The sequence below is a fragment of the Nicotiana attenuata genome, unplaced genomic scaffold (genome assembly GCF_001879085.1).
Source record: "Nicotiana attenuata strain UT unplaced genomic scaffold, NIATTr2, whole genome shotgun sequence".
Classification (NCBI taxonomy): Eukaryota; Viridiplantae; Streptophyta; class Magnoliopsida; order Solanales; family Solanaceae; genus Nicotiana; species Nicotiana attenuata.
Window position 1 is genome coordinate 1 of NW_017682058.1, and position 10,579 is coordinate 10,579.

Below are 10,579 nucleotides of genomic sequence, written 5' to 3' on the forward strand. Positions count from 1 at the left end.
ATTAATTAATTTCTGAGTTCACTTTGTTTGTTTGGCCATTTAGTTTAACTAGGTTTATATGATAATTTAGTCCTTTAGTTTAGGTTTTAAGTTTTGTGAAATTATTTAGTCGTTTTCCTACTGCTTGCCATAATTTGCTCATCTTGGTTTGATTCATTTTGCCGTTTGGGCTCTGAATTCGTTTCAAAATTCATTCCAAGGAATTCGAATCGATTTTTTGAGCCCAGGCCTGGTTTAACCATTGGGTCATTTGACCCATGACCCATTTGAGGTCCTGGGGATAATAAACAAGGGTGTGAGGGGTAAATTAGGAATTGTAGGTAAGGGAATCACTTGTAACAACCTAAGGAAACTGGGTTAGGGGTTAATTTGAAAGTTCAATTACTAAATTAAGGGCATGGGAGCTAAAACGAAAATATCAAAAGGTGAAAAGTGCAAAACATAGTTCATTTCTGCATCCCTAATGACTTGCCTATAAAGGCACCATTACTTGATATTCAAGAAAGAGATTGGAGAGATAAAAAAAACCCTAAAAAGCTAAAACGGCTGGAATTCTTTAAAAAGTTCTGAAATTCTTGCATTCCATTGTTGAAGAACTACCAAAATTCTGCTCATTTGGAGTTCTTATTTCTCTTGTGTTAGTTAAAATTCTCCAAAATTTCATAGTTATATTCTGATTTGAGAAATGGTTTGAGCATGGCTTGAGGATTAAGTTCTGGTTTACTACTCTTCTACTGTTCGATTGGCTGTTTTTGGGCTTAGTGTTGCTGGGTGTTTTCATGTTGTTGGGTTCTTGTTCTGCTGCTGTCTACTGCTTCCTCACTTCTTTTTCCTTTCAATTTCCAGGTACATGCTCTTGAAACTTGTATAATGTGATGCTCAAGTCGAAGAATGAAATGGAAATAGAATTTTGAAGCATAGCATTAAGTGTCTTGTTCATAACTTAGCCTTACTTTCTTTGTTCTTCTTTGTCTCTGAAATGTTGTTCCAGCTTTCTTGGAAATCATCAGATTTATAGATTAGTTTGATTTCCCCTTCATCATGTTTACTCTTGGCTGTTTAACCTTAAGCCTGCTTTGTAATATTGGGTGAACTATGGACTTTAGCCCTTAAATGAGTTTGAATTCGTGTGAAGGGGTCCTTAAGGCTATAGTTGCAGAAGTTTCATGTCAATTTGTTATGTATTTTGGACATTGTTTAGTTTTGGCTGAAATCAGTGGTGCTTTCTAGTGTGGAATTATGTTTAAGCTAGTTGAAAATGACAGTTTGTTGGTTTGCTTGTATAGAATAGGCTCTATTAGTACGAGATTCATTTGAGGTTTGAATTCTCATGTCTTTATTTCAAGTTAGTTTGAGGCTTTGAAAGCTAAAGTTGCCTACTATATAATTATTAAAACCGGACCTTCAATTGCTCTTAAAATGCATGTCATATAAATTTAAAGCTTAGCTAATAATAAAAACTCAGAGTTAAATGCCAGTGTAATTTTATATGGTTTTTGTTTGATTTTGCATAAGTTTTGGTTCTGAAAATTGGGCCTAAAGCTGGCCCAGTTATGGCATTCAAAAATCAGAACTGGTTTGTATACAATCCGCTCTTAGACGCCCCTTTCGTCGCCAATAATTGGGCTCATTCTTGGGCCCAAACTTGAAAGCTCCTACGAATGGGATTTGGACCATTTCGTTCTTGATTGGACCATTAGTTGTTTGTGCTGGCTCAAACCCCCTTGTTTAAATGATTTAACTTTTCTTTATGTAAGCCTTTTAGTTAGTTTGAGTGAGGCCCTTAATTGCATTTAGCGTTTAATCGACTAGGTCCTTAGATTGGAGGTGTGCTATATTAGGCAAGACATAGTTTATGGCCCTCCAAAAGTTAGTTAATTCCCTTTTAAATTGGAATTGATGTGCGCCGTGCCAAATAAAATCTTAAAATGCATGGCCCTCGCTTAATTGATTTTAATCCTTAGAAATCGAGGCGTGCCATTTAGTTGAATTTCCATGGCCCTCGCAAACTTGAAAGTACGTGGTTGCTTTAGGCGCGCTATTTTAAAAATTACCTTCCTAAACTCGGGTGTGCATTTATGTGACCCAAATCCAAATCTCAACAATGTTAGATAAAATATGTCGAGGACCGCGGGTGCATTTATGTGACGTGGTTCAAGACGTGTTTTAATAACGTTGAAATTTTCCTAAAAAAATAATTAAATAAAAGCGGCTAATAAGTTAAAAGTGAACCATAGGTTAAAACATGTATTAAAATTAGATAATAGGCCAATTATAATAGTTGATCGACCATGCTATTTGAACCACGAAATCCGGGAATGCCTAACACCTTCTCCCGGGTTAACAGAATTCCTTACCCGGATTTCTGTGTTCGCGAACTGTAAAACAGAGTCAATCTAGATTTCAAAAACCATTGTACTGTATTTCAAGCTATACAGGAACAGATCTAAAATGAACAGTGGGAAATAAACCCAAACCATGCTTGCTAGACTAACAACATGAAGGTTCTAAACTTGTAATTCGAACCACAGCCATGAAACATACATCCAAACCATCCAGCCTTAACTAATTAAATTAGGAATCATAATCTTCAGTTAACACAGATTATACTAGGTTTAAAACATTCTTGAACCACCTATATTCAGACAAAGTCCACCCAACATTTAAATCAAATGTACATCCAGGAAAGAAATATCCAAAATAAACTAGACTAAAAGCATGAACAATAAAATGGCATAATCGAGCAGTAATTACAACAGGAACTAGTGTTTTTCATTTAAACTTCAGCTCGGTTCACAGATCTTTACACCAAAAATTTAATCAGGCTTAATTTCCACCATAGTTTCGAGAGAATACCTGATGCAATTAGAGCAAAAGAAAAAGGTGAGAAGATCAGCAGCAGAAGCAGATGCACTTCAGCAGTCCAACAATAGCAAATCCAGCTTCTTAACACCAGTTCGAGCCCAAAATGACTCAGAGATTACTTTCAAACTTGAAAACCCCAAGAATTGCAGAAAAAACTTCAATGTAACAGTAATTCTGTGATTTGTCTTTGTATTTTTCTAATTATTCAAACCCTTTCAGTATTTTTCAGCCGTTTTTAATTTTCTCCAATCTCTAAAATTACTAAATGAGTATTGCTATCCAGACTAAAGATTTTTCCTTAATAGAGAATTTGTGTCCAAAAAAAAGGAATTTTTTTTTAGAGAATTAAGAGATAGAATTCTGGAAAAAATAGAAACGACTGGAATACTTGGATAACACTGATTTCCCTGTATTTTCTTTGTGAAAATTGCTCAAAAAAGCTCTGTTTAGTGTTGAATTTCTGATCATCTTCACTAGATAGAATTCCCTGAAAGTCTAGATTCTGCACTTGGTTGAAAAATGGCTTGATTTTTGGGACTTGAAGATCTGGTTTTGAAGCTTTTGGTTCTTGGGTTTACTGTTCCATTGTTGGTTTTCTTACTGGTCCACTGCTGCTACTTCTGCTTTGCTCCCAGCTCATTTTTCTCTTTTGTTTTGTTGATTGTTACCAGGTATTTCCCCTCTCTCTGACATGAGAAATGGAAGAACAAGAGTTTATGTGATTGAGTTGCAAGCTGTGTGAATGTAGTGGTTTACATTACCGAAAATCAAATCAGATTTTATAATTAATTTGGTCTTCTTGTTATATTTGATCTTTTCTGTTTAGTTCTAAGCTGAGTTTATAATTTTGGATGGACTATGGGTTTTAGCCCTTTGATCTGAGTAATTTCGAATTAGATGGTGTGTGAATGGACTGTTAAACATATGGTAAGGAAAGATTCAATTTATTTGCTTTGGATTTGTTAACTTTCATTTGATTTCTGCTGATGACCGGTTCTGCTTCAGTGTCGATTTCCAGTTGAGTCTGTTAAAGTGTTGAGTAATAGTTTGTAAATTCATGCTGACTTACTTGTGTGATGCTTGGAAATTATCTTAGTTTTGAGGTTATAGTTCATATTCCTAGTAGTTTATTGGGTTAATTCTGTAGGATCTTCACTTGTCAATCACAAGGTTTTAAGTAGCTTGGGATTACCTTGTAAAACTAGTTAAAAAAAACTGAGTCAAGCATGCTCACCCGATTGCTTCATTTTGAGTTTTTTTTATTCATAATGTTTATCTATTCATTCCATGTTGGAACAGTTAAAATCTGGAAGCTAAATGGTAAATTATTCGCATGTTTCATGTGGTTGATTGATATATGATTGAATGTGGGAAATTGTTGGAAGGGGTGTTATGGGTTGAAGGCGTTTCTATTCTGAATTTGAATAATTTTTTTATTTCCTTTTGCCATTGAGAGGACTCGATCTCGAGTCTCAGCTGTGGGAATATGGTGTCTCCAGAGTTGGGCTCCCTTTTGGGCCTAATTTAAACCTTTGTGAAATCAGCAACTCGGCAGCTTCGGCAGTTTGGATAAGCTAATGGGCTTGACTTCAGGCCCGGGCTTTGAAGTGGACTAGATTTCGTTTATTGGCAGTCTGCTTGCTTAAATGGACTAAGTCCGGGTTCTAGTTTAGATTGATTATAATTCCCTTAAATCGTTCTTAATTAATTAATTGGGCTTTTAAAAGTAGATTGGAGGTGTGCTATATTAGGTAACACAAATAGCTTATGGCCCTCCAAAGTTTAGTTTGAATTTCCTTTAAAAATTGGAATCGAGGTGTGCCATGCCAAATAAAATCTCAAAATGCATGGCCCTCGCTTAATTAACTTTAATCCTCTAGAATTCGAGGTGTGCCATTAGCGAATTTTCATGGCCCTCGCAAAGTTAAAAATGCGTAGTTGCTTTAGGCGCGTAATTTAAATCACTTTCCTAAACTCGGGTGTGCATTTATGTGACCCATATCCAAATTTCAATAATGTTAGATAAAATATATCGGAAACCGCGGGTGCATTTATGTGACGTGGTTCAAGACGTATTTTAAATGACGTTGCAATTTTCCTAAAAGATAATTAAAAGCGGCTAATAAGTTAAAATTGGACCATAGGCTAAAACATGTATTAAAAATCAGATAATAGGCCAATTATAACAGTTGAGCGACCGTGCTAGAACCACGGAATCCGGGAATGCCTAACACCTTCTCCCGGGTTAACAGAATTGCTTACCCGGATTTCTGTGTTCGCGGACTGTAAAACAGAGTCAATCTTTTCCTCGATTCGGGATTTGAACCGGTGACTTGGGACACCATAAAATTTCCAAAGTGGTGACTTGGTGACTTGGGACACTATTTGGGATCATTAAAAATTCAGAGTCGCCACTTGGGATAATTTTATGGTGTCCCAAGTCACCGGTTCCAATCCTGAATCGAGGAAAAAATTGACTCTGTTTTACAGTCCAAGAACACAAAAATCCGGGTAAGGAATTCTGTTAACCCGGGAGAAGGTGTTAGGCATTCCCGCATTCCGTAGTTCTAGCACGGTTGCTCAACTGTTATAATTGGCCTATTATGTGATTTTAATACATGTTTTAACCTATGGTTTAATTTTAACTTATTAGCCGCTTTTATTTAATTATTTTTTTAGGAAGATTTCAACGTTATTAAAACACGTCTTGAACCACATCACATAAATGCACCCACGGTCCTCGACATATTTTATCTAACATTGTTGAGATTTGGATTTGGGTCACATAAATGCACACCCGAGTTTAGGAAGGTAATTTTTAAAATAGCGCGCCTAAAGCAACCACGCACTTTCAAGTTTGCGAGGGCCATGAAAATTCAACTAAATAACACGCCTCGATTTCTAAGGATTAAAATCAATTAACCGAGGCCATGCATTTTAAAATTTTATTTGGCACGGCGCACCTCAATTCCAATTTTAAAGGGAATTAACTAAATTTTGGAGGGCCATAAACTATGTCTTGCCTAATATAGCACACCTCCAATTTAAGGACCTAATCGATTAAACGCTAAATACAATTAAGGGTTTCACTCAAACTAACTAAAAGGCTTACATAAAGAAAAGTTAAATCATTTAAACAAGGGGGTTTGAGCCAGCACAAACAACTAATAGTCCAATCAAGAACGAAGTGGTCCAAATCCCATTCGCAGGAGCTTTCAAGTTTGGGCCCAAGAATGAGCCCAATTTTTGGCGACGAAAGGGGCGTCCAAGAGCGGATTTTATGCAAACCAGTTCTGATTTTTGACTGCCATAACTGGGTCAGCTTTAGGCCCAATTTTCAGAACCAAAACTTATGCAAAATCAATCAAATACCAATCAAACAAAAACCATATGAAATTACACTGGCATTTAACTCTGAGTTTTGATTATTAGCTAAGCTTTCAATTTATATGACATGCATTTTAAGAGCAATTGAAGGTCCGATTTTAATAACTATGCAGTAGGCAACTTTTGCTTTCAAAGCCTTAAACTAACTTGAAATAAAGATATGAGAATTCAAACCTCAAATGAATCTCGTACTAATAGAGCCTATTCTATATAAGCAAACCAACAAACTGTCATTTTCAACAAGCTTAATCATAAATTCCACACTAGAAAACCACTGATTTCAGCCAAAACTAAACAAAGTCCAAAATACATAACAAATTGACATGAAACTTCTGCAACTATAGCCTTAAGGACCCCTTCACACGAATTCAAACTCATTTAAGGGCTAAAGTCCATAGTTCACCCAATATTACAAAGCAGGCTTAAGGCTAAACAGCCAAGAGTAAACATGATGAAGGGAAAATTAAACTAGTCTATAAATCTGATAATTTCCAAGAAAGCAGGAACAACATTTCAGAGACAAAGAAGAACAAAGAAAGTAAGGCTAAGTTATGAACAAGACACTTAATGCTATGCTTCAAAATTCTATTTCCATTTCATTCTTCGACTTGAGCATCACATTATACAAGTTTCAAGAGCATGTACCTGGAAATTGAAAGGAAAAAGAAGTGAGGAAGCAGTAGACAGCAGCAGAACAAGAACCCAACAACATGAAAACACCCAGCAACACTAAGCCCAAAAACAGCCAATCGAACAGTAGAAGAGTAGTAAACCAGAACTTAATCCTCAAGCCATGCTCAAACCATTTCTCAAATCAGAATATAACTATGAAATTTTGGAGAATTTTAACTAACACAAGAGAAATCAGAACTCCAAATGAGCAGAATTTTGATAGTTCTTCAACAATGGAATGCAAGAATTTCAGAACTTTCTAAAGAATTCCAGCCGTTTTAGCTTTTCAGGTGTTTTTTATCTCTCCAATTCTTGTCAAATCTCTGACTAGGCCACGTATGTCACAGCGTGCAGAAAAGTTGACAACAGCCCAACGCTCTACCTTTGCTGGATCAAAGAATCTCTTATTATTAAAATTCCACCTGCCATTTCGTGAGAGAAGGTCATCTCCATTTCCTGCCTTCAACTTAGGGGCAGGCAGACCACGCCCTTCAACCTGGGTGAAGTTGCTACTGATTGAGACGCCGCTAGCACGAAGCAGAGGCTCAGCATCATAATTGTTGATTTGTAGAGCATTGCTCAAAATTTGCATTCTCTCTTGAGGCTTTTGCCTAGACTTCTCCACCAAGGAGGACCCCTGAAAGGTGGCCAAGGCTTTTGTGTACCTTTGCAATGAGACCAACGAGCAGAGCTCGACAGGGAAATAGGTGGGACGCTTGGGCTTTCCAACATTGATGCACGGTAAATCAGCGGAATATCGCAAGTCTATGTTACGATGATTAACAAAGTAATCATAAACTATCACTTCCGATGTTTGCACTTCACCATCCTCATTTTTGCTCCTCTGCTTTAGAGTAAACGTCTGCTCGCGACACGATTTTTCACTCAATCCAGTTATTTTGAACTCTTGATTAGCGGGAGCAGTCTTCACCCTTAGATTCTTCAAGGTACGTTTTGCCTTCGCCCAATCAAGTGAAAAGGGATCGTTTGCATTTTGGTTCGCAATCAAAAAGTCAACAACAGGTCCAGGCTGGATTATCATCGTGGTAGACACATCAATGTTCAAAGACAATCCAGACTGAGTGGTTCGAAAACTTGAATGGAACCCTCGACAGCCAAGAACACCACCTCCAACTTCCGCAAAATTCTTTGGGTCATTATGGAAACTAAAGGACTGTCGAACAATCAGACAACCCTGTTTGGCCGCATGTTGCCTTAAAATTATATCCAAAACTCTCAATGCTTCTTGAGAGTTCTCAGACTCTTGACCTCGCAAAGCATTCGCAATTGCCTGCATCGGAATCTTGGCAGCAAAGCTAATCTCCACCTTATAAGATTTTGATTGGTACGGCCGCCTTAATCTTTTCCTATCATTTTCATTGGACTTCCATGTCTGCCAGGGCTAGAGTTGCCATTGTTCCCATTGTTCCGATTAGATATGACGTCCTCTAGGACAACTGTGAACTCTAATTTATTTCTAGGTAGTGAACCAATGGTGAACAAGCTTTTCTCCCCATCGTATGCAAAATCCTTCCCAGCCAATTCTGTATCATATGTTTCATGCACTCTATCAAGAACTTTTCTGCCAATTCCTTTTCCCTCGACAGGTCGACCATCCTCATAAAATAGGGCGACGCTGTAATGAAAGAAGTGTCAGTCAACATTAGACACGTTCACTTTAAAGTGATTGGTAAGGATCGGAATCTTTTGTCCCTTGCTTCCAAGGCCACGCCTAGCCATGGGAACACGTAAAACCTTTTTCTTCACCGGCTCTGGTTCCGCTTTTGCTGGAGAGAAATCAGGTGGAATAGGGGGAGGAGGAGGCAGAGCCTCTGTTACTCCACTATTGTCTTCTTCAGCCATTACCACAATCCACAAATGAGGCGGATGAAGAACCAGTCAAGAGCTGAAACCCTAATGTACAACAAAAGAGAAAAAAAGTATATGTTGTATTGGGATACAATTCACTTGAATGCTATAACATAGTGCTATGTTTATGCAAGAGGTAGTTTGATTGTTTTCTTAGATAATAATTAGTATGATGCCATGTTATGAGAAAGGGAAACGGTTTAGTCTACTTAAAAGGGGCAAAAACATGCATTGATTTACCTTTGAAGTGTATGTGAATATTTCTTTTTCTAAAACTTAGAATTGGTATTTGAAATCTAGAATACTCATTTAGTCTATTCGAGTTTGAATAAGTGATTTTGAAATACAGTTGAAGTTTTGGCAATCAGGCGCCCACCTGGAGAGCAAGGGAATACAGTTGAAGTTTTGGCAATTAGGCGCCCACCTGGAGAGCAAGGGAATACAGTTGAAGTTTTGGCAATCAGGCGCCACCTGGAGAGCAAGGGAATACAGTTGAAGTTTTGGCAATCAGGAGCCCACCTGGAGAACAAAGCAGATCAAGTGTTGGTAATCAGGAGTCCACCTGGAGAACAAAGCAGATCAAGTGTTGGTAATCAGGAGTCCACCTGGAGAATAAAGCAGATCAAGTGTTGGTAATCAAGAGCCCACCTGGAGAACAAAGCAGATCAAGTGTTGATAATTAGGAGCCCACCTGGAGAACAAAGTAAATCAAGCGTCGGTAATCAAGAGCCCACCTGGAGAACAAAGCAAATCAAGCGTCAGCAATCAGGAGCCCACCTGGAGAACAAAGCAAATCAAGCGTCGGTCAGGAGCCTACCCGGAGAACAAAGCAAATCAAGCGTCGGTAATCAGGAGCCCACCTAGAGAATGAAGGGAAAGCAGCAATGTTCAAAGGAAGATGGTTCAAGTTCAGTAATCAGGGCGCCCACCTGGAGAGAAGGAAAAAAGCATCTCAGATTACAATTCAAGTCGGCAACAAAGGAACTTCACCTGGAGAATACGAGTCAACAAGGCAACAGGAACCACAAGATCAAGTTTGAGGATATAGATAGGATTGTTGTAATGCATAGATCATAGTTTAGTCTAGTTTCTTTTTATTTTTTCATGGTGTAATAAGGAGTTTAGTAAGGAGGCAGCAGCAACAACAACAGTGAAATCACAGCTTCATGGTAGTCCCAGCTACCGAAAATTCCCGAACTACACTGACATGATTCCTTTATAGCCAAGGATATGTAGGCAACCTCGGAAGCAGGGTGCGGTCAAATCTTTCAAGAATGCTTCCCACGGAGTATTCAAACAGGCAAAATTCGCTCGTATCCGCTCACTTTATCTTTGCACGGAAACTCTTCGTGTTTCCGAGCAAAGAGGGGCAGCTGTGAGCACGTGATTTTTGCCCTATATGAATTACTCCCACAAATGCAAAACAAAATAATTTTTTTCCATTTGTTTGCAATTTCGTGGATTTTCGTAGCATTTTGTTATTGTTTGCATTTGTCTGTGCATGTTTATTTTATTTAATTCATGAAAAATACAAAAAAAAAATATGTTGCATTTGCATTTTGCATTATAAATCAATTAGTAATTTAGTTGCTTTACAAAAATGGAAAAATCACAAAAAATAATTTGTTTTGCATTATTCAATTTTTAGATTTGAATTTTGTGGTTTTCCTTTAATTTGGTATTTAATTAGTTGTAATAATTATTAGGGTAAATTAATTTAATTTTCTAGGTATAATTTGGGTTAAGATTAAGTTGGGTTTTAGTTTTATTTTATTTTTTAGGTAAA

General features: G+C 37.5%; 1 pseudogene across 1 annotated transcript; it reads right to left on the minus strand.

The window, feature by feature from the left end:
• Window positions 1–7,210: 7,210 nt before the first annotated feature.
• LOC109221984 lies at window positions 7,211–8,841 on the minus strand (annotated as a pseudogene). The gene has a single exon (XR_002067338.1). The product of XR_002067338.1 is annotated as a protein argonaute 4-like (transcript).
• Window positions 8,842–10,579: the final 1,738 nt, after the last annotated feature.